General features: G+C 51.9%; 1 protein-coding gene and 1 long non-coding RNA gene across 12 annotated transcripts in view; one reads left to right on the top strand and one right to left on the bottom strand.

Moving 5' to 3' along the window:
* The window catches only part of Lingo1 (leucine rich repeat and Ig domain containing 1), a 177,851-nt gene that overhangs the window by 121,975 nt on the left and 32,154 nt on the right, over nucleotides 1-23,722 (top strand). For all 10 annotated transcript variants that reach the window (XM_030244330.1, XM_030244329.1, NM_001361116.1 and 7 more), the window contains one exon: nucleotides 20,504-20,736. The gene's annotated coding sequence lies outside the window, so the exon portion shown is untranslated. The remainder of the gene's footprint in view (nucleotides 1-20,503; nucleotides 20,737-23,722) is intronic.
* On the bottom strand, nucleotides 36-23,407 carry Gm31642. 2 transcript variants are annotated; one of them, XR_003948169.1, is made up of 4 exons: nucleotides 23,054-23,407; nucleotides 7,756-7,881; nucleotides 4,513-4,648; nucleotides 36-3,806 (listed from the first exon to the last, which is right to left on the bottom strand). It is a non-coding gene; the product is annotated as a predicted gene, 31642 (long non-coding RNA). The 2 variants fall into 2 exon arrangements; XR_003948168.1 differs by lacking the exon at nucleotides 23,054-23,407 and adding an exon at nucleotides 9,119-9,380.

Raw genomic sequence — 23,722 nt, 5'->3', positions numbered from 1 at the left:
CACACACTGACTGAACCCATACTGTGGAAGGATTCCCAATCAAGGACTCTATGTCACTGCAGCAAGTGCTTGTTCAGAGAGGCCCAGCTTGGTTCTCCAGATCTAGACGACATGCACACCTGCCAAGTACCCTACCACTGGAGGCTCAGCTCCTGCACATCTCCTGCTGTCACTCTGGCTTGCAAATGCTTGGTACCACAGCCACCTGACAGCTCTCTTACCTGGAAGTTCCCAGTTCTCAGAAGGGCTCCTTCCTTGATGGGAGTGTTTTCTCAGTCCCAGGTATGGTCTATCTATACCATTGTTCCCTACTCTGGCTAGCTTGCAACTAGAGGCAGTTGGCCTATTTAGGTCACAGTCACTGACCCCCAAATTGTCCCCATGGCAGAGCTCTGAGGCTCAGATTGTAGTCCTGGTCCTGAAGAGTGCAACAGGACTCTTGACCGGGAAGCGGTAGCACATGCCTTTAATCCCAGCACTTGGGAGGTAGAGACACACGGATCTCTGAGTTTAAGGCCAGCCTGGTCTACAGAGAGAGTTCCAGGACAGCCAAGGCGACACAGAGAGACCCTGTCTCGAAAAGCCAAGAAGAAAAGAAAGAAAGGCAAGTCTCTTTCTGGCTTTTAACAGCAGAGCTAGATGTCTTGAAAAACCAAAAAGAAAAGAAAGAAAGGCAAGTCTCTTTCTGGCTTTTAACAGCAGAGCTAGGCCAAGGAGGTCATGGGGCAAGGCGAGCTGGGCCTGTGTGCCTGTGAACAGAGCTGTGAGACAGACGAGCGTGGAGCTGTGAAGGGAATCAGGAATAGAAAGAGCTCAGAGTGTCTGAGGTGTGAGATGGAGGAGAGAGGCCACAGGGATGAGACAGGGTAGGGCTACTGGTCCTTGGAAGGGCATTCCGCATCCTTTTACCCAGAGGTGGCACAGGATGCTCTTATCCTAGATGGAGGAACCTTCCCAGCATTAAAGTAGTCTGTCTCCTACCCAGCTGCCTACCTGTAATTGAAAGCATGCATTGGAGCCCTTCCTCGCAGGGACCAACTGTCCACAGCTAAGGCATTTGATTATTTGTCCTTCTGGACCTTTCCCCTTGTGCTTACAAACATATTCTTAAAACCAAAATGCATGGCTATACCAGGTGTGTGACTCCATTACAGTTTTGTTTTGTTTTGTTTTGTTTTGTTTTGTTTTTTTGCCAAACATGTGGACCACCCATGTTTATCCATGCAACTCTTCCCTTCACATCCATTGTGTAGATGGTCTGTAAATTCTTCATCAATTATTAATCCTGTCGGGGCCATTTAGGTGGTTTCCCGCATTTGGCTATTTATACACCTCACTCAAGGAACCTCTGGGTTTGTTCGTCTGTGTACATTTGCACTGTGAGACCTTCAAGATGTTTTTGGAAGTGCTCTACCCAAGTCAGAGGATGTGCATATTTGCACATTTGATCTGTTCTGTACAACCAGATACACTTAGGGAAGGTCAGGCTGCCTCACACTCCCACAGACCGTGCACAAGGCTGTCTTTCCCAGACACTGCCACTAGCAGCAGCTTACACTCCTGCCAACCCAATAGGAGAAAATGATTCTACTTTATGTTTCTCTGGGTGCTAATGATACAATACATGTATCCATTGGCCATTTCTGGGTCTCTGCTGGTGAGTTGGCTCCACTCAGGCCTTCTGTCCATTTCTCTCTCCCCATGTTCATTTATCAGTAGATATTTGTCAGGTGCCTTGTTTATGTTGAACACTGGTTTAGTTAGGAACGTGGCAGCGAACTGAACTGACCCAAACACCTTCTCCGTGGAGCTTATGCCTTCATGGAGGAAAACCAGATGGGAACATGAAAGATAACATGTACAAGAGTGCTGGGGTGGGGAGCGGCAGCAGGGGCAGGAGAGAGGAGGCTCATTGCTTAAGCACTCTGGTTGCTCTTCCAGAGGACCTGGGTTTGATTCCCAGAACCCACATGGTGGCTCACAACCATTTATAACTCTAATTCAAGAAGGAGCTGATGCCCTCTTCTGGACTCTAGGATACTGCACACACATGCACACAGAAATACATATGTGCACAGAAATACATAAAGACAAAACACTTACACATGAAATAATTAAAGACACAGAGAGAGAGAGAGAGAGAGAGAGAGAGAGAGAGAGAGAGAGAGAGAGAGAGAGAGAGAGAGAGAGGCATTGATAGCCTGGATAATATCAGGACTTGATCTTCCTGTCTTCAACTCCCAGGTGCTAGGATCACAGGCATATACCTCTGTTGCTAATTTGTGTGGTGCTGGAGATTGAGTTCAAGATTCTGTGCAGCCAGACAAGTACTCTACATCTCCAGGTCCACGTCCACCCTACTGACTTCTCTACTTGTGGCGTTATGCCAGCAGCTCAGACGTCTGGGGTTTTGGAGTTTGAGATTAGGGATGCTCATTGTGTAGCCAGAATGGAAGGGGGCAGCTGTAGAGAAGGGATCCAGCTGTGGGAAGAATGGGATGCACTATGTATGAGTCCCTGAGCAAAAATGAAAATAAATGGCCCTTCGGGCAATTTTATTTAATTTCTTAGTGATGTAGGACAGGGGAGCCTTAGTCAAGCATAGGGCCTCTCTGCTTGTGGGGCCTGAGTGGTATACGCCTGTGCTCCAGTCCTGACTATGTGTGTGTAAAGGGTAGGACACCAACAGAGCTCCATGGGAACTGTGGGATTGCAGAGGTATGGACGGGGCTGTAGCTCTGGGGACAGTTTTGAGCTGGAGACAGATTTCTGGTCTTCTACTTAAAGGTCGGATTTAATGCCTTGGATTAAATGAGAGCTGAACAGGAGTGAGCAAAGACAGATGAGAAACCCAGGACTCACCCGAGACCTCTGCTGGCTAGAGGCTAGGAGCAGAAGGGACCTGAGGGTACGATCGAAGGATGCTCAGCTGTGTTTCCCTGGAGGTCATAGGGGAGATGTGTTCCCAGCATGGCCAGATGGGCTGACTCATGGAGACCCCATCAGTGGCTGGGGAACAGGCTGAGGCAGTAAACTGCATCTTACTGATGGGTGAGAGGTTACAAAACACCACTCTTAGGTTTGTGTTGCAAATAGTTTTTCACGGATTGTTTCTTACATTCTTTCTTTTTTATTTAGTTTATGGTTTATTTTAATCCCTTAAAAGTTCAACGTTTTCCTATAATCTAACAGGTCACTCTTTTCCCCCAAGTTTCTGCTTTTGTTTTCTTTTGTTTTTAACCACCCTATAGGTTTCTAGTTGTTTATAAGATTTTTAACTATATTTAAACCCCTGGTGCATCTCAAGTGTGTGATTTGTGGTAGGGATCTGTATTAATTACCTCTCTGTTGCTATGATAAACACCATGGCCACAAACAGCTCACAGAAGGAGGGGTTTATGTGGGCTTATGGTTCCCAAGGAAGAGTCCAAAATCTTGGGACACCATGACAACAGATAGGCCCAGACCCAGCATGGCAGCAGGAACTGGAAATGAGAGCTCACAGGTCAATCACTCACAGGAAACAGAGAGAGGAAGTAGGATGAGGCTACAACCCTAAAAGCTTGCCCAGTGCCATTCTCCACCCAATAAGGCTGCACCTCCCAAGGGTCCCTCAACTCCCCCAAATTTCTCCACTTCCTGGAAACCATGCTCAGTATGTGGGGGACATACAACAGGAGGCCAGTCAGTGAGGAAAGCGCTTTCCTCCTGAGCTGCAATCCTCAGCCTCCGCTGATGTCCAAATGTCCGCGGAGTTTCCTCGCATCCATCCCGCTACCATCCTGTTGACTTTGTCTGGGAAGAGCCTTTGGAAATTAGGACAATAGACTCAGTGGTTGATGGGGACTCTGTGACGCGCAAGGGCTGGGGAGGCTGATAGGACAGAAAAGGGAGAAGGGGGTCAGGGCCAACACGCTTGCTCCTTTGTGCCCAGCACACACCCTTAGCTTCACTGAGGTCATTTGGCAACACAATTTTGTGAGGCTGCTATGCTATTTCTTCATCTGCACACAAGGAAACTGAGGCTCAAAGATGCTTCATACCTCAGCTAGTAGGCTCACCTTCTTGGGGTGCTTCTAAAACTAGGAGGCCTATATTCTGTTCCTCTCAGAGAGGTGGAAGGCTCCAGCACCAACTGTCCCCTACACCCCCCATCGCCCGCATCCCTGTCTACCATTTGGCTGGGTTGGGAAGGTTTTCCCATTTCCAAAACCAACCCGGAAAGACCAAAATACTCCTGGCAGGGAACCTCACTTCAGCTTACAGCTAACGTCTTCATTATCAGTTAACACCTCTGAGGGGTTAGCTGGCAGCCGGCAGAGGGTACTGAGTGGCGCCTGGGGAGGTGTATCTGGGTTAAGAAAGGCTGGGGAGTGCAGCTGGCAGTTCATAGCCTCCCCTGGCTCTATCAGGAGAGGAAGGTGATTGGACCACCGCAGGAGGGAAGGTGGGGGGAAGGGTGGGGCTCAGCGAGGGAGCTGGCATCTATTAGGCACTTGCTACAGGCAGTACCAGGATGCCTGGTGTGTGTCTGGTCTCCGGAAGGTCAGAGCATCAGCCACTCGTGATCCACCCTGGTCCCAGCTGTCAGCCATCATTCAGCTGAGACCCGTCTCCAACACCCACAGTTCAGATCTGTCATCCAACCCTGCAGAGGAGGAGGAGAGAGAGGGAGCCATCTGGAATCTCCTCCAGTTCTCTGAGAGCCAGTCCACCTACCCTGCCTGGAGGGTTAAGGTCCGTTTACCACCAGAGTCAGGTTGAAGTTTCAAGGTATACACAGGATCAGGGTTCACTGAAGCAGGCGGCTAAGATAGCCCCAGGAGTACAATTGTCTTACCCTTTTGCTATTGACAGTTTGCTCTGGGAAGGGGACAGAAGGAGTGACTTCTTGCCTCCCCTTACCTCTCTGTTCATGACAGATCTGTCTCTATAGGTGGCCATCATATATGTAAAAGTTACAGACACAGAACTGTTGTTATTGTGTTACACTCTGGCTTAGTCTTGCTGGGACCCTGAGACTGAAAGCAACCTCTCTGCCAGCACCCCATTCCCCGCACCTGCCCCCTCCCAGGGCCTGGTACTCCTTGATGGTAACCAGGCCCTGAGTCACCAGCCACCTTGCTTCCAGCTGGAGACCTGGCAGGTCCTGGGTCAGCCCATAGCCAGGTGCACTCAAGTTCAGGAAGGATAGAGACTTCCAGGGAGGGAGGAAATGCCTGATACCAGACAGCAGAGCTGAGCAAGAGTTCAAAGGGAGTCTGTACCAATGGAAGGGCAGATGGGACTGGGTGGCTCTCACCTTTAAAAGGAAAAGGAGTCAGGTTAGCAAGCCAACTTGATGCTGATGCTCTGGGAATCTGGAGGGCCACAGGGCAGGAAACAGTGGCAGAGCTGACCCTCTGTCAACACTGTGACAACCTGGGTCACACAAGGCCTGGCTTTTCTTCCTAGTGTTGCCTCCAGACTGTCACCTGATTTTAGGGTATGAGCTAAACACCCATGAGCCTCATGGGTCATATCTGTGGACTGGGGCCAGCCTGAAGGTTACATGAATGTGTCCTGGTGTGGTCACTGTTCCAGCCCAATGCCTGACCTGGGCGGGCAACTTCAGGAACATGGCTGGGCCTCGGGCTCCGCTTCCAGAGGAGACAAACATGTAAGCAAGAGGCAAAGCATTAGAGGCCGCGTGGGTTTGTTTTGTTCTATTTTAAGCAACGTTTATTTTTTTTAAGTGGGATATAATTCATATACCATAAAAGCTGCCATTTTGAAATAGTTTTTAGGATATGCACAAGATTCTGAAATCATGGTCACTATCTAATTCCAGTGTGTTTTTAATCACCCTGCACCTATGAGCAGCACCTCCCCATTCTCCCCTAGGCTCAGCCCTGGTAACCACTGACCCACTCTGGCTACAAGCAGGAGTCACAGGAACCCCTGGCCCTCACCATCACTGTTTCATGTTCCTCTAGGCTGGGCTGTGTCCCACTGTCCCGTTCATTATCACGGCTGCATAATAGTTCACTACATGTGCCACATTTGTTTATCTGATCATTCGAGGACATTTGAGCAACCTTTATGTGAAAGCTGTTGTGGATAGATAGTGCTGTCATGAACATGTGTGCTCAGCATTGTTTTGAGTCTCCTGGGTCTGTTCTGAACGGTGGGCTTGCTGGTTCTGGACCATGTTTAGTTTGGATGCATTGGATATAGGCTCTTGGGCACTGTCACCCCACTGGGTCAGGTCTTGATTACAAGCAGTGATGGAGAGGGCTGTGGACTTCGGTGGTCCTAGAGGGTATTCTAGTGGGGGAATCCACTGGGCTGAACTTCATCTCTAGGAACATTTTCTAGGGCTTGGGAAGGGAAGAAGCGAGTTTCTGAGGGCAGGATCAGGGTCACCAGGCCCAGCCTCAGTGTCTCCCTTCCTCCAGTGCCTTCTGTCTCACTCTATATCCCCTGTCACGGTTCCAGGGAATAGATAATGACTGGAGAGAAAGGGAAGGTCAATGGTTAGTTTCATTCCTTTCTCACTTGGCAGCTGGCAATCTGAGAAGCCAGGACTGAGGCGCCTCTAAACCAGGATACTCCGTGTTCCAAGATGACACACAGCATTCTCCTCTCTGCTGGATGAGAGCCGGGACAGGCCTGGCCAGTAGCTCCCAGGGCTCTGCAGAGCCAGGGGCAGTGCCGACACCCAGGTTTCTGCTCTGCCACTTAATGGGTAATTATACCCTGACATGCACAGAGGCGAAAAGGGGATTTTCTGTGAAGCAAAATCTCCTGTGAAATATTCAGGCCACGCTGGGCTTCACCTCCAGCCTGCCTAGTCACTGCTGCTTGGCTTGGCCAGGGCTAAAGAGGCCATGTGCACCCAGAGGCAGCATAGGGCTTCCTATTTCCTTCTAAGCAGGGAGAGCCTCAAGGGCCAGTGAGAGCCCAGCTTGGAACTTCAAATGCTCTGTGTGTGCATGTGTGTGTGTGTGTGTGTGTGTGTGTTAGACATCTAACCATTTCATATATGTGTGTGTCCCTGTGTTTGGGGTATGTTTTTGGGTGTGCGTATCTGTGCATTTGCCTCTTTCTTATCTGTACATGTGCATGTATGACAGAGTATGTAACCCTGATCATGCTGGTTCATATGTGACTATCCAGCAAGTATATTTCCTATGCTTGCTTTCAGTCATCTCGGAAGCTACTCAGTGAGCCCGTTTTTCTGACTCTCCACGTGGCATTCTCAGGTTCCCTCAAGGCAAGGGCTGGCCTGTCGTTGAGTCTGGTCAGGATTTGTGTATGGCCTGGAAGTCTCCAAAGCTCTCACACCTCCCTGGCTCAGGGGTCGCAGAATCCCGCTGTTGTGGGTCTCGTCAGTGTCTATTTAATTGTGATCACAGTTTAGTACTTGATTGAGGATGTTAATGGTATTTTCTTCCGAGAGTTCATTAAATTGGAACATGCCTGTCCCTTTGTTGATGGCCTTGGCACCTTTGCTTCAACTCCTGTAGTCCTAGTCCATAAGCCTCCTACATTCGCTTCTTCCTTTACACCTTCCAGGCAGGACTAGAATTATTTTACCCATATGGTAGAAGGTATTACTGAGTCCTAGTCAGGCAGAGACAGGCCTGACGTTCTGATAAATGGGGGCTGGGGCAGACCCAGTTCTGGGCCCTTGGTAGAAAAGACCTTGCCTTGGAAATACATGACCCACATTAAAGGATGCTCTCTTCCCCACTCCTCCCTCCTCCCACTCACCGTGTCCTGGAGAGATGGCCACATCCATCTCTTCATCTCAAACAGGCAGGTACCAGGGTGTTGCCGCTCTCATTGATATTTCTTCGCCATGGCTGTAATTAGCGATTCTTCCTGGCTGAGCCTGGTCTGGCAGATGAGAAGAAGAGCTGGAGCTTATGAATGTCAGCTGTTAATGTCACAGTGGCACACTAACAGAGGGCTGGAGCGGGGAGGAGAAGTTGGGGGGGTGCTGATCTGAAAAAAGTCAAACCCTCTTCTCCACTCTGTCTTCCAACAGACACGGGTGGCCCCTTAGCACGGCTTACCCGAGCACCCACTGTCCTGCCCATTCCTGGAACAAATACTCAGCCTACCCTCCCTCTTCCTGGATGGCTTGGCCTAAAAAGCAGTGTCCACAGTTCTGAGCAGGTCCTGGCTGTTCTGCATACGGTCCCTGTAGCCCCAGAAGACTCCATCAAGGGCCTCTTGGATTGCCGGAGGTGACAGAATGTCGACTCAGCCTCTGTCCTTAGCACAGGGAAGATGGCCTCCCTTCCTGTGAGCTGGCTTTACTTAGGCTTTTTGCATCCTTTCCTCAGAAAGGCAGGCATGGTTCCCTGTGGGCATGCTTGCGCCCAGACCTGCAGCTTCCTGGTCATCCACCTTAGGTTTCTGCTCTTTTTCCTACACAGAGGGTGCTTGGTCAGCAGCCTCCCATCATGGTACTGTTTGCCTCCGTGCACCACTATCCAGGTGACAGAGCCTTCAGACCCATGAGCAGAGGGAGCCAAGGCAGACAAGTTGAGTTGCTCACACAGCAGTCCACCTTCGCCTCTTGCTTGCCACTGTCTGTAGCCTATCCAGAGCTTGACACCCAGTATTAAAACAAAATAGCAGTGCAGATCTCTCTCCTTCCTCCCTCCCCTCTCCCTCCCCTCCCCCCCTCTCTGCATGTAGAGACACACGTATGTACATGTATGTAGAGACATGTACATATCTACATGCATGTGAAATCCAGAAAACAGCATTAGGTACTGTTCCACAGTTCTACCTACTTTTTTGGGACAATCTCTCACAGTCCTGAAGCTCCCAAGTGGGCTAGTCTGGCCAGCCACTGAGCTGAGAAGGATCTGCCTGTCTCTGCATCCCCAGCACTTAGGATTCCAAGAGAGAGCCACCGTGGTGCCCAGCTTCCTTTTTAATGGATTCTATTGACCCAACTCGAGCCTTGTGCTTACAAGGAAAACCCTTCACTGGCTGAGCTGCCTTCAGGCCCAGCTGTGTTTTGTGTGTCAGGCTTCGTTAGAATTGTTTTGCAAGCGTTTGATCCCCCCACTCACCGTGCCTGATTTACAGATGGGGAAACTGAGGTGCCAAGTCATACCTGCTGCTGGGGATCGCAGAGCTAAGACATGGCCGCAGGAAGCAGGCCATGTGGGTCCCAAGATCTCTCATGAGCCTCTGCCTGCCTCTGTCCCAAATCCATTTATATAGGAATATCTGTTTGTACGTGTGGAGCTCCAGGGGTGAGAGGTTGCACCCCAGCTCCCAACACTGAAGCAGACCTAAAGCAGGTGCTCACTCAGTCCTCAGTCAGCCACCAGGATGGTAACAACAGAACTCCACACTATCCAGTGTGCCCACACCCCAGGATGCTGTACACTCTGGGAACAAGGCCTTTATCATACCTCAGATGCCCCAGGTTTGTGATGTCTGCTGAATGGGAGGGGGGGCGGGCGTATAACTTGAAGGACTCAGAGGATACTGTGCAACTGAGGTCCCAGTGCAGAGCTGGGACTTAGTCAGGATGCCCTATGTCCACATCTTTCGTTCCTTAACCAACACTTGATGGGTGCTGGGTACTAAGGCCTTCTGCCATGTCCTCAGGGAGCCCATAGCCTACTGGGGACAAAAGCTTGAACAGGGCTGACCAAATGCAGAGGAATCGGCCCAGTGGAGGCTAGGTAGTGCTGATAAGGGATAGGTAGATTGGAGGAAGAAGGCTGCCCAGCAACATTGGAATTGGACTTAAGGAAAAGCATTTGTGTTCAGACTGTTGGGAAAGGCAAGCACCCCAGAAAGAGGGGACAATCTGTGCAAGAGAACTCTGAGCAGGCCTGGTACCCACTGTAGGCAAGCCAGGAGTGGTATAGCTTTGCCTTTCTCCTTCTCTGCATGGGTAGGTCAGCACCCATGGGTGGACAGTTCCCTGGCCTAGGAACTGAGCCACCATAAGAGGAATGTGTGAAGACAAACTGAGACTGCTTTGGGCTTAGGAGCCGGATGCCATGAGCAGGGCTTGGAGGACAGCTGGGATCATGGCTGCCTCCACAGCTGTGAGAGCCCTTCAGCTCACAACACCTGCCGTAATGGGCAAATGAAGACAAAGGCCAAGTACGCTGGAGTCCCGCCTAGGCAGCAAGTTCCGAGCACTTCAATCCTTCTGTGGCAGGTTAAAGTCCTTGGCCAGGGGCAGGGCTCCAGCTCTCAGGCTTTAGCATAAAATTGGGCTACATGCCATGTAGGGACTTATGGTGGACAGGCCCCCGGGGAGAAGGGTTGATGCAGGGTCACAGAAAGACACTACCCTGGCCTTGAGCTTGAATAAGGAGTGAGGCCTTCCTCTGGGGTCTTGTCTCCCAGCAGTTTCTAAGGCTTTGGCTTGGACACCCAGTGGCTGATCTTCTAAATCTTTCCCTCACACCCATGGGGCCCAGAGTGGCCACAAAAGCAGCAAGCATGCCCTGCCCGTGCTCACAGAGCCCAGGCAGGTGCACATACAGGCTCACTGCATGCAAGTCCATGGTCATGCATACTCAGATAGGGTGCAGCATGAGTTCCCAGAGCAGTGGTCTGTGGCCATGTGTGGACACGAGAACCCAGACATGGCCAACAGCCGGCTCTACAGGGATACCTCCGTCTCTCCCTCCATATCCAGAGGCGACAGGGACTGCTGCGCCTGGGCCTGGCTCTCCCTGGTGCCTCACAAGGCCCTCTGAAGTCCTGGAGACAGTCCTAATCAACTTGCTGGGGACTTCTCAGTGGCTGGCACTGTGGAAAGACATGTGTCTTGGGGGGATAGCTTAGGCTGACAAGACTTTGCCCAGCCATCTCCGAGATGCCTCCCCGAGCAGCTGTACAAGAACCTATGAGGCACTGCCTAGAAGGAGACATGAGGAAAGCTAGCAGGTCTCATGGGCCACAAACCCCTGACCAGCCAAAAGTCTCAACCCCTTCTCTCAGCCTGGAGTCCCTGCAGGGGAATCCAGAGCCTTTCACCTGTTGTCGAGAGCATATTTCAGCTATTAGTGAGGGCAGCCGGGGATTTGGAAGGATTTCTCTTTCATTTCCCAGGGCTTTCAACAAGCTCCTCCCTCCCTGCTCTGACTGCTGGGGCTGCAGGCACGCATACACACACGCACGCACGCGCACACACACACACACACACACTACACACCCAGGTTGGAGAGTAGGTGGGGATAGATCTGGTTTGTTCTTCCAGAAAGGGCTCCTCAGCCTCCCCCACCCTCCCAGCAGATGCTCAGTGCTGCAGAGCCTGGCTGCAACCCAAGGCCAAGGTTGACCCTATGATGGGGGCCTAAGAATTTCCTCTAACCAGGGCCCAGCACTAGTGGGTCACTTTTGTCACTCTACATACAGCACAGAGGGTGGCAGATGCTCTCTCACCCTTCAAGAACTTCCCACTTCAGCCTCTGGGGTCTGAAAGACAAGGGTTGGTGACTATCTCCAGTGAGCCTAAATCTATGGCCCCAGAGCCATGTAGCAACACCCAAAGCAGAGAGGAGGACTGAGTGTTGGTCGTAGAGTGGAGGCTGGCTAAGATGCCTCAGGGAAGGGGCTCTAGTAGGAGGCCAAGAAGCCACTGCTGTTTCAGAAGGGAGCTTGGGGTGGAGATTTGGCTCAGCTAGGAGCCATGGTGTGCTAGGGGGTGGGGATGAGGGGGGGTTGGCTAGCCCAGCCTGCTTAGCTGGGAGACCGCATCCAGGGGGAGTTCTCAACTGGAAGCCTCCCCACCCCCACCCCTCGCCCTGGCACAGCCCTCAGGGGACCCAGCCAATCTCTTATTCCTTCTGCCAGGACATGATCAAGGGTGTCATCTGTGCTGCCTGTTGAATGAAAGAATGTTGCATTTGGTTTAAGTGAACTATAAATGGGGGGGAGAGGGCCTTCCAGGTGCCACCAAGGAAAGCCTTAGCCTGGGGTTGATGGAGGTGAGACAGATCCCTCAAAATGTCTTTTGGGTTTTGAGGTGACCCCCCAGGAACACCCCTCAGCTTTCTTCAGAAGCTAGCTATTCCCTTCGGAGTGTGGTGACATCATGGCTGCCTGCCTCGGTTTGTCTGTACCCAGAGCCCTGGGTGGCACCTGCCTTCTCCCAGCCCAGGGTGTGTGTCCACTCATGTGATACTGAGGTCACATGTACGTACCCAAGAGAGGGTTTGCTGGCTTCAAACCCGTTTTACAGTCTGGAGGAGGGAGCACAGACTCTGCCGGACTGGAACAGTTAGTTATAGACCACGGAGAGGCAGGCAGGCCTCTCATTCACCACCACTTAAGAGTAGACACCCTGGACTGGGGCATAGGAGCCCAGTTGCCAAGCAGCTGTTGCTGTGAAGACTCGGTTTCCTGCCCTCTTGTCCCTGAGGCCCCCAGCCAGCTCCATCCATCTTGCCTGATGACCCACAGAGGAAATCCCTTGACTTACTCCCTGCAGACCAACCAGTCAGATCGTACCTTGTTCTCAGAGGCTCCCTGGACAGAAGCTGGATTGAACCTGGCAGGTACAGCTGAGGGGGGAATGGGAGTTGCAGGGTCATGGTGTCCCCCTACTGCTGTGACCTTATTCATCATAAGCACTGTGAGCCTCGGGAACCTTCAGGCTAGTGAAAGGTGTGAATGTGTCTGTCATCCAGTCCTGCTTGGCCCACCGCCATCCCTCAGCTCAGGCCATGCAGGGTAGTGGGCAGTGGCTGCGCCATTGTCAAAAGCAGGAAATGCTCAGAAAGGCAGGGGTAGAACTGGCCTGTCTGCCATGGAAGGACCTCTTGACCCTCCCATCATGCAGCCATGGGCCAGACAAAGAACCCAGGGTCTGTGAAGGCAGAGGCTGGTGTGTTCCTTGTATGTTGTATTGAGGACATTACTGTTCCATATGGTAGCCCAGCCAGGGAACTGGACAGTGACCAAACTGGATCATATTTGGAGCCTCAGATGGCACAGTAGGCACTATTATCCCTGTTTCATGAACCAAATCTGAGCCCCAAAGTGTGTCTTGCCTTGGAGTGTGTGTGGCACCTCTACAGTCAGTAGGGGACCATCTCTAGCTACACTCCTGCCCAAGGAGGCCCTACATTGCTGCTTTGGGCTAAGAGAAGCCAGTGTTTCTCTTCTAGACCCCAGGCTTCCCACATTCCATCAGTTTCCGAATGTCCAAGAACTTCTTTAGGTCTGACCACAGATTCTCACGCTTGAATTTCATCCTGCCGCTCTCCTGAAACCTTGTCAACCCAGAGGCTTGCTGGCCTCTCCGCTGTGGCTCTGCTTTCTCTGTACTAGCCATCTTGGTGGTTAGGCCAACCCCTACAGCCTGGCACGCCCTAAAGGCCCTTCTCAGCTTTACACCCAGACCTGTTTAACCCCGCCCCAAGTCATTCCCTCACCCCCTGCCCATCTCACTTCCTGGATGCCAGCTGAAGGCTTCTGTTTCCTCCCTGTCTGTGCATGATTGCCCTTGCCTACCCTATCTCCCGCAATGCCCAGCACCTCGGGGAGCAGATTCCAGTGGCCCCAGAGCCTCTCCCCACTCCCTCTGCCTGCCCTGGGAGCACCTGTGCATCAGGAGGTGACTTCCCTACATTTGTTCATGCTAACTCCCAAGCCCTGCCCCTGGAGAACTGAGGGTACATGTAGTCCCTGAAGGCCCCTCACTCCCCTCCACCTAGGCTAGAGATGTCACTGTAGACTGGGTACTCAGAGGCCTTTGGCTTGCTTAGTTTGCCTTCCATGCAATTAACTCCAAAATGGCTCTTAGAGCAAAACTGGCTAGCCTCAGATGAAGGCGAGCTGGAAAACAAGCTGTTTTTCAGAACTAATTCATACTAAGTAGTATATGACTGCTAGAGTTTTCCCAATCTATGGCACTAGTACATGAAGGAGAAGTGTTGCCACCATAGTATCATCGACTGCCAGGGCTCAGTTTTTACCGTGTCAAGCACTGTTCTAACACTGTGCATATATTAAATCACTTAATTAATCCATTAACTCAAATGGATTTCAAATGAGTAGGAAGGGAGAATGTTGAGGGAGAGAGGAGTGAAGCGGTGGAGCCTCTTCCTCCTCTCCTTCCATTCCCACTTGACAACTGAGGAGAAAGCCCTCTGTGAGCACTTCCAGCCACAGCAGACATTAGCATGGATCCCTGGGAGAGCAAGGGATATTGCTGGGGACTCACAGTCCTGTGGGGAGGGTGGGGTTCAGGTGAGACTTCACCCCAGTACCTCAGGGTGCCTTGGAAATCTGGGTGTCGATGTTATCACACAGGCCCACTGGGGAATCAGAGGCAGTGGATTGCTCCTGGGCCCCGAGGCCATGGGACTCTGCAGAACATCCCCCAGGGCTTGTCTCTCAGCCTCAAATGGAGCTGACACAGGAATCCCATGTTGCAATGGGGAGGCTGAGGTCCAGGAGATGTAACTGTGCCCTCTTGCTCCTCAGAAAAGAGCTTGCTCCTGAATACCCCCAGTTGAGGTGGAGAGGGGGCTGCTAATCCCATAGAACATTCCTTCCCCACCACCCCTAGCCCCCTCTTTGGCCAGGTTGCCAGGCCCCCTTTGCCTTCCACCCACCAAGCTGCCTCCAGCTCCCAGACTTCCTCTGGAGGAGGCTGGGCATCTGTGCTAGGCTGCCCACAGCCTCTCCCAGCCACCAGCTTTCAAGGTCAAGCTGCCTGGATATCCAGTAACTGATCCAAGAGGCTTCCATTAGAAATCTCCCAGCCACAGCCAGCTTTTTCCATTGGCCCGGCACTCCACGCTACAGCCTACCCTGTCTAGCCTACCCATTACTCAGCATCAGGACCCTAGAGCCTCTGAACAGAGACAGGGGTGGCACCATTCTGAACTGACCCCCAACCTATCAACTGCTGTGTTCCGTGTGACAAACTCCTTCTCCTCTCTGAACCTCTGTGTCCACACCTAGGATGGTGTCTGGTCATATGATTTTGATATCAAAGTGACAAGGGGAAGGGACAGAGTGGCCACTCTGATGGGGGCCTCCGAGGAGCCCTGCCTGGGGGCCCTCAGGTGGGAAAGGTCTATGCTGGGACTCTTGCTTGTCTCAACAAGTTCAAGCACATATTTCAGAAAAGGTATCGTTAAGGCATTTGAACCAGAATCTTAAGAAGGAGTCTCCTTGACCTGAGACCTGGGCCAGGCTGGCCTCCAGAGTGAGGGAGAGGGAGAGGGGAGGGAAAGGAGGGTGAAGCATGAACAGCTCTGAGAAGTGATGCTTCTCCTCTGCACATCTGACCACAGCAAGCCCATACGCATGCCTGGCAATCTCAACTGTCCTCTCAGGGATCCACCAGGCCCGGCAGACTCTAGTCCCTGCCCTGCCCCGTGCTCAAGCCTACATCCTTGAGGAATCTCTTCTGTCCTCTGTCTGTGTGTTCATGGTCACATGTGATCCCATGACATCAACCCAACCTAGAGTAGCTACTAAAGAGACCCATGTCCCAGGGTGCTGAGCTCTGTGATAAAGCCCACTGATGGTCGCAGGGAAGTAAGGCCCAGCTGGGTGTCTCTCCAGGCCCTGCTGCCAGCCCATCTGTCTTCTTCCTCAGGGGCCCCAGTCTATCTACATGATCTTGTTCTGCCAGGGAGCGTGCCTGTGTTTCTGGCCAGCACTGAGTCCCCTTTGCCTGATGGACCTGAGTGAAGAGCAAATTCATGCTCAGCTGGTGTTGGTTGAGTGAACCGACTCTTTGGGCCTCAGTTTCTGGAGCTGTACATTGAGAGAGAACTCCACAAGTGCTGGGCCCCAGCTGCAGCAGGTGAGAGGGAGGCTCCACCCATCTCGGAGTGAAGATGGAGAGTATCAGAGGGAGGGACACCAGGGTGAGCCCAGCTGAGGTATGGGCTGTAGAGCAGAGCAGGGCCTTCCCCTTAAGACCTTCTACCATGGCCTGGGCCATTTGTGTGCTAGAGCAGAGGTGACCAGAGTGAGGTGTGACTCCTAAGGCCCTTTCCCTTCCACCCCCAGGAAGCAGATGGGCCAAGCTTGGGCGGGCGGTAGATACAGGCCTGGCATTTGTGTATGTGTGTGGTTTTTTAAAAAATCTGACACATTTTTGTCACGTCTTGGTTCATCAGAACAGTGAAGGAGGCGGGAGTGTGAAGAATGTTTTAACTCGCAACTTTGTAAGAGTTCCAGGTTCTCCCGGGCTCCTCCCCCTCCATCAGCCTCCCCTCCCCATGGAGCCTCCAAGCCCATCTGTTCCACAGTCCCTGCTCCCTGCCCCCATCTACCCATCCATCCCTCCTTCAGCAGAGACATAATGGGAGGACTGTGAGAAGGGCTAGGCAGGGAGACAACAGCTTTTGCTTTGTAGTCCTGCTAGACCTGGACTTGCTGTGTGATCTTGTGTCGCTTCTACACACTGTGCCCCATTTATGTGTTCCTGACGGGTCTGGCCCACCACCTGTGGGTTCTCTGGCTCTGACATGCATATAAATGTCTGCTGGAAGGGTTAGAAACAAGAAAGCTAAAAGTAAAACCCACATAGAAAGATCGGGGTTCATAGCCTCCAGAGAGCATGGGTGCAATGGGAGGAAATTGATCAGTCTTTGCTCCTCCTCTTCCTCCTCCCACCTCTTCCCCATCACCATCATCATCACCTGCCGCGCTCACCCAAGAGATGGCCCAGGGCTAGCTGATGTCTGAGGTCAAGTGGGGAGGAGATGGGAAGTACTGGGAACCCAAGTACTACTTACGTTCTACTTGGTACCAAAGGGCCCCAGCAAAGGATGCAGGATGGGTGCTGAGCCATAGAAGACTTGCTCTTTAACCACCAGCCCTGCAGCCCCCAACCCTGGCACCAGCTTCCACTACATTAATCATGGAAATGCCAGCTGGCCTGGAAAAGCAGGGTTATCTACAAGGCAGGCTGGCAGGCACTGCCCTGGTAGGCATGAGAAGTTTGTGAATAGGGAGGGGCGGTGCCCTAGGGCAGCTCAGCCAAGGCCTGGGCTGCTTCTTCATTCCATGGCTTAGAGATCAGGGCTCTGGCCCCCTCACCGTTGCTTGGCAGGGAGGCCTTGGTGCCATTGCCAAGGACAAGAAAACCAGCACCTAGCTCCCCTTCTGTTCCCCATGCCCTTCCATACCTCGCAGGGAACTCCCAAGCCCAGCGTTTATATCATACAGCAAGGGCAGAGGAGCAGGAGGCAGATAAGGCCCATCTCAGAAAGCACCAGATCACTGCTGCCCACAGACAGCTCCTGTGTATCCTGCTGGCCCCTCCACGGGCTGCCAAAGGACAGCCGAGAAATCCAACATGCCCCTTATGGCAGCCCCAGCCAGACCCGGGGCCGGCTGAGTCAATGCGCCCTGCTCGAATCTCGCCATATGGGCGCTGGGCGTCTGCAGGGGGTGGAGCTGGAGTTGCCATGAGAACCCGCACATTGGCATTTCCTCTTTTGGGAGACTGAACTACGTTCTGCAGGCAGTGTAGGCTTCTGAATCCCAATTCTCTGTGTTTTTAGGAAGGGAAAAAGGGCAGGGGAAGGGGGTGGAAGAAGGCGAAGAGAGAGTGTGGCGGAGTCGGGCTGACAGCTCCAAGGGGCAGCTGGCTGTCTGGGACTGTCGAGGATGGACCAGGGGCTACTCTTCCCCTGGACTCAGCCCAGGGACAAAGCTGGGTCTAGGATCCCTTTCGATCACTAGTTCTGGCCTTGAGTAACTTTTTTTCCTTAAATCATATGGCCTTGTCCCTTACCTGTACCTGTACTCTCTCCTTTCTGCTCTCAGTTGCTCAGGGCAGTGGAAATGGCATAGGGAACATCTAAAAGCAGAACATGCAGGCCTTGCTGTAGAAACCTTAGTTCCCACAGTGGGCTAACAGCACCAACCAGGAGGCTCTCCATACACCTAGGGAGAGGCCTGAGCAGAGTTCATTCTACCATTGTGCCTTAACATAATAGTTCAGGACACATCTCTGACAACAGGTGAGTTAGAGATATGGGCCCAATCCTGGAAGGATGTGACTAAGGTGACTAAGTCCTGGGGAGGAACTACTTGGGCAAGGGGAAGAGTCAGGTGACCAACAGGTTGGAAACTTGCTGTAGAGGAGAATGCTAGCTCTGACCCATCGCACTACCCCAGACATGAGGCAGGTCATGAAACACTGCTGCTCTGTCTCTTGGGGCCAGGTAGGAGCCCAGGAAATGAAAGGGGGCCCAAGGGAGGGACATCTGGCTTTCTTCCCATGAAGCTGTGGGGTAGAGAGGTAGGGCAATGAGCCACCACAGCCCCTGGTCCTGCCTCCAGTAACAGCAGAGCCTGGATGTGGAGTCCTACTGGGTTCTAAAACCTCTACTTAGTTCCTGAGATAACCAAAGGGAATGGCAGTATTTGGCCCCTAAAAGGACTGAGGCTCAGAAAAGATTTATAACTTATCAAGGTCACCTTACTAGAGGGAGTCCCGCTTCCAGGGTGTCCAATCTCTGACCTCTGACCTCTGACCTTCAGGCCTCCCTCACCATCTCCAGCAAGCCACCATGAAGGCTGCAGGGCACAGTGCTTAGCAAAGAGTAGAGGAGGAGGAGGAAAGGCAGTCCCTGTCCTCACTGCCTAGGGACGCTGACCATATCCTGCATGGGGCAGCTGTGAGAGCCCAGCTTGGAAGGGGCCCTTTCCTGGCCTCATATGGATTGGGAATGAGTCCTGCCTTTACTGAGTACCCGCTCTGGCTCCCACTGCATGTTGTTAAACCTTCCTTAGCCTCCATGTCTTCATCTGGAAAGGGGTGGGGGACCACAATGACATTGTGTCAGTCAAACTAGCTGACTAAACCCCTAAGAGTTCCCACAACACCAGCTCCTTCCTCAGCCTGTTATATGGACTAGTTCCTTGTCACTCAGGACTCCCCGGCTGACGGCTATAGCCACCATTTTAACACGTACAGCCACAGTTGCCATGGCAGCAGGGAGAAGCATGGCTAGTTTGTCTTGTGACTCATGTAACTTCCACTGAAGTTCCATTGTTCAAAACATGTCACGGGCCACGTGTACCTCCGAAGGGGACAAGAAGTACAACCCTTAACCACATGCTTAAAGGGAAAAAAAAAATCACCAGAGACCTGGTAAACATCCCCCTTCCTGATGGCCTCAGGCACCTGCCACACAGGGATGCTATGAGCATTGAGTCAGCTAAAGCGAACACACAGAATGTACCTAATGAATAGGAGCGCCTCTCCCCTGGGCCCCCAAATCTAAGGGGACCCACCTCCCTTCTCTCTCCTGGCCACGTCCCTCAGATGAATTACCAGCGCTGACAATCCCTATCACAGAGATAAAGACCTTTAGCTTTGGAATGGAGACAGATGGAAACTTCCCCAGGGTATGGTATGAAGGCAGCTGGGGCAGAGAGAACAGACAGGTGCTTCACTCGGCTGAGTCCCTTTTCCAGCCCAGAGCCTCTTTTAACAAATGAAAAAAAAAAAAAAAAAGCCCAGCAGATCTTGGTAATACCTTAACTCTATTAAGGACTTCATAAGACCCAGATCAAATTACAGCTCCTGCAATCGAATGGTAAATCCGATTCCATTCAACAACTGTTCCATTCAACACCACAAGGGCCTAGGGGGTCTGGGTATCCCACTTGGCTGGGGACCTGCCTCTCAATTCACAAAAAAAGGTGCCACTCTCCCTGGCATGGGTGTGCTCTAGAGTTTAAGATCACTGAGTAAGTCCTGGTGTGTAGGGGAGAGTGTGACCTTGGGCAACTCCTTCTCTTTAGGTCTCTGTCTCTCTCAATTCAAAGACTGGCCCAGTCCCCATCCCCATGTCTGACCTTGTGTTCTGAGGGCACTTCTCTTCAAACTGAGGAGACCACGGTGGGAGGAAAGGCCTTACTCCTCTTCCCTCCTTTTGACCTTTCCCCACAAGCCAGGCCCTGTATGCTAGACCCCACTCTGCCCTGCAGGCACAGTCGTGGAAGGACAGAAGGCTGAGGATCTGTGGCAGATGAGAGGCAGACATCACCCAGAGGATATGTTGACATGGGGGAAATGATTTACTTGTTCTACATACACACACACACACACACACACACACACACACACACACACACACACCACACCACACACCACGTGTCTCCTCCAGCCGCAGCCACAGGCAATAGATGGTGGGTTTGTTTGAGAAGACGGAATAGCTGTCAGCCACTGTCTTTCGGTATAGTTCTGGAAGCCCAGAGAGGCTCCTGAGTCTCTGGGGATGCTAGAATGAGACCCCCTTCTACCTAATGAGTTCCTCTCAGCAGCAGAAGTACTAACTCCTTCTGGCACTTTGCGTTGATGAAGCACTTTGTGTCTGCTTTCCTATTTGATCCCCACAGTGGCCCTGAGAGGGATGCTTCTGTCCCATAATTCAGTCCTTAATTCAGAGAAGGCAAAAGGTATGCCTGAAGTCAATGAGTCACACCCTACTCTCATGCTGGTTGACTCCCTGGTCTATCTGTGCCTGCCTTTCAGGAGTCACGTGAGCCTCCCTCTGGGATCTGGCATGAAGGAGAAATGGATTCTGGCTTTCCCGCTCTGGCTTTCCCTGACTTCTCCAGAATCTAAGAAGTGTCCTGAGGCATCTCTTGCTCTACCTCAGCCCAGAATCCCTGAGGATCCATCCAGAAATCCAACGACTTCAAGACCTAAAAACATCAGGCCCCTCTCCCTGGACACAGACTTGACAGAAGTGGCCAGTTCATCAGGTAAAAGGGCTCAGCATGGCACTGGCCAGACTGGAACCACCTCTTCTTTCACTTGGGGGAGTTCTGCTGATCGAGCAACCTGAAGCTTGGGTGTGGTTGCTCATTATTTGAAACTGTTTGCCTAGAGTGATTTCAAGACTCTTGAGTGAGAGATGGCTCAAGCATCAGGGTTCTTGCCTGTTAATGCCAACTGTCTTAGTCAGGGTTTCTATATTCGGCTTACATTTCCACATTGCTGTTCATCACTGAAAGAAGTCAGGACTGGAACTCAGGCAGGTCAGGAAGCAGGAGCTGATGCAGAGGCCGTGGAGGGATGTTCCTTACTGGCTTGCTTCCTCTGGCTTGCTCAGCCTACTCTCTTATAGAACCCAAGACTACCAGCCCAGGGATGGTCCCACCCACAAGGAGCCTTTCCCCCTTGATCACTAATTGAGAAAATGCCTTACAGTTGGATCTCATGGAGGCATTTCCTCAACTGAAGCTCCTTTCTCTGTGATAACTCCAGCTGTGTCAAGTTGGCACAAAACTAGCCAGTACACCAACCATGAACGAAAGTAATTCTGAGTCAAGATGGTGCCAGCACCAACCACTGCTTCATACACATTTGAGGTCTCATAATTTGACCTTCAGAAAGAGCTGGGCCATGTTTTCTAGTTCTGGCTTGCTCATAGTTCTGGGCACGGCCCAGGCCATGCAACCATCAGACCCCGTTAGCCTCTCAGCAACTCCAGCACCTGCCATTTTTAGATCAGTTGGGTTTCATTAGCTTGTTTAGCTCTCTCAATACCAGCCTGCAAATTAGCAGAGGGAAGGTGTTAACTGGCTCCTAGGCTCCCATGCGGCTTTCTGAGCACTGCTCATTCAGCTTCTGTCATTCAGTCACTCACACAGAGCACGCTGATTGAGTGTCACGCCCTGGGATGCACAAGTGCCAGGGGCAGAGCTTGCAGTCACATTTCTATAAACAGAGCGTTCACTCTTCTTCCCGTCTGTTCCATAAATGTGGCCTCTGTTGGGGTGGGGAGATAGCTCTATGGCTGAAATTTTTGCCATGTGAGGGTGAGGGAAAGAGTCCAGGTCCTCAGAAACCATGAGAAGGCCATAATCCCTGCCCAGGATGCAGAAGGCTTAGTTGGACTCAGAGCAAGCTAGATAACCAGACATATGGGCAACCTCTGGATTCAACTGAGAGACTCTTTGCCTCAAATAAGACAGAGAGAAATCAAGGAAGACCGTGGACATCAACCTCAGGCCCCCATCTGTACACATACGTGCATGCACTTGCACACGCAAAAGGAACATTGCTTTTGTGTATGAATGTACATGCGTGGGTGAATCCACCATAGCTGTCTATTCACTGAAGGTATTCTTTCTCTGTGCTTCTCTATGTCTGATCCAGACCTCTGAAGCCACCTTTGCGGCTAAATACACTAGATCCAGCCCAGGAAACACTGGCTCAGCACAGGCTCAGGGGTGGCTGAGGACAGCCAGCAGAATCAAACCTGTACACTCCAGCCTGCCCATCACCTCCCCTCCCTCATTCTCATCCCATCCTCTATGCCGTCCACACATGGCCTCTCTCCTATGACAACCCTTCAGACTACTTTTACTGTCTCCTCATCCTGAGACTACCTCATCTTTGACCTGGCCTCTCCCTAGACAACTTCTGTCTGTCCTTTTCTCACCCTTCAACTGACTTCCAGAACAGGAGGGAACTGGAATTCAGGACAAGGATTTTGCCCGGACTGGATCCAGATCTGGCCTCTGAGCTCCAGTAGGATGACTCACTGCTCAGCCCTGACAGAACCTGCAGGGTCCAGGTTGCCCCCTGCTGGATGCCCAGAGTTGCCATGGCGACCCTCTGCCAGTCTTCCCAGCATGGAGACAATCAAAAAATAACAGCAAGGACTCTTTTATTCTGTGTCCCACCTGGGAGCCATTTAAGCCTCCCTATTCCTTTTGACACATAATAATAATTTTTTTTTTGCTCTTAAGATTATCTTGAAATCCCCCCTCACTTTTAGGCTCCACGGCATAGTCTCCAAAAGCCTTTGATCTTAAACACACACACACACACACACACACACACACACACACACACACAGAGGTGTACATGCTGCGCACCTGTTTACACACCACTCTGGAGTCAGCAAATTGGCCTCCTGGCGCTTCAACAGCAGAGCTACAGGGAAGGCATGGCCCCCTTGCTGCATCTGCACACCACTTTACAGTTTGCAAGCCCCTCTCCCACCGGGTATAATGTAGGTCCATATGCATACCCTCACCTCTGTAGTTTCCCATGAGAAGACGGGCTCACCTGGTGGCTGGGCAGGGCTGCAACTAAGCCTTCCATTCCGTCCTGTTCTGCTCTCCCATCGCTTCCTGTGTGAGCCATGACAGGGTTGGGGTGAAGAGTGAATGCCTCTCTCTTGCCCTCCCTATTCACACCTCCATGAGCAGTGTTGGGAGCTACTCGGAGGACCACACAACCTCCTGGTTGCCTTGGTTCCTGACCTCTCCCCTGGAGTCTTTTCCACCCATGCTCTCGGCATCAGCAGGCCAAGCAGTTAGCAACTGCCGGTCCCCCAGCTTCCTCTGTATCCACCCACCCCATGTCCTTCAGTTCTTCCTTGCTATGTTACCGTTTTTGTTCCCCCAAGCCTCTCCTCCAGACTTGTCTTCAACAGATTCCTGTCATGCCAAAGAATAGCACTGACGTTGAACCTGGGCATCACCATACAACCTGTTAGTTTTGGGTTCATATGCCATATATTGACCAAAAGCATTCCCACTGTATGGTTAAAACACTTAGATATCCAAGGAGGGCCGAGTCTTCAGAAAATTCAGACTTCTGTCCCTGTGACTCCCTTAGCTGCCCCAAGTGAAGGGAACTCCTCAAATGTGTCTTGAAGGCACTTCTCTGACCTGTGTGTGTATGGTTTTTTGTTTTCTCCCAGTGCAGGGAATTGAACTCAGGGCCTTACCT

Source organism: Mus musculus, chromosome 9, assembly GCF_000001635.26.
Source record: "Mus musculus strain C57BL/6J chromosome 9, GRCm38.p6 C57BL/6J".
Classification (NCBI taxonomy): domain Eukaryota; kingdom Metazoa; phylum Chordata; class Mammalia; order Rodentia; family Muridae; genus Mus; species Mus musculus.
Note: the sequence above shows the minus strand (reverse complement) of the source record. Positions and strands in the feature narration are given on the sequence as shown.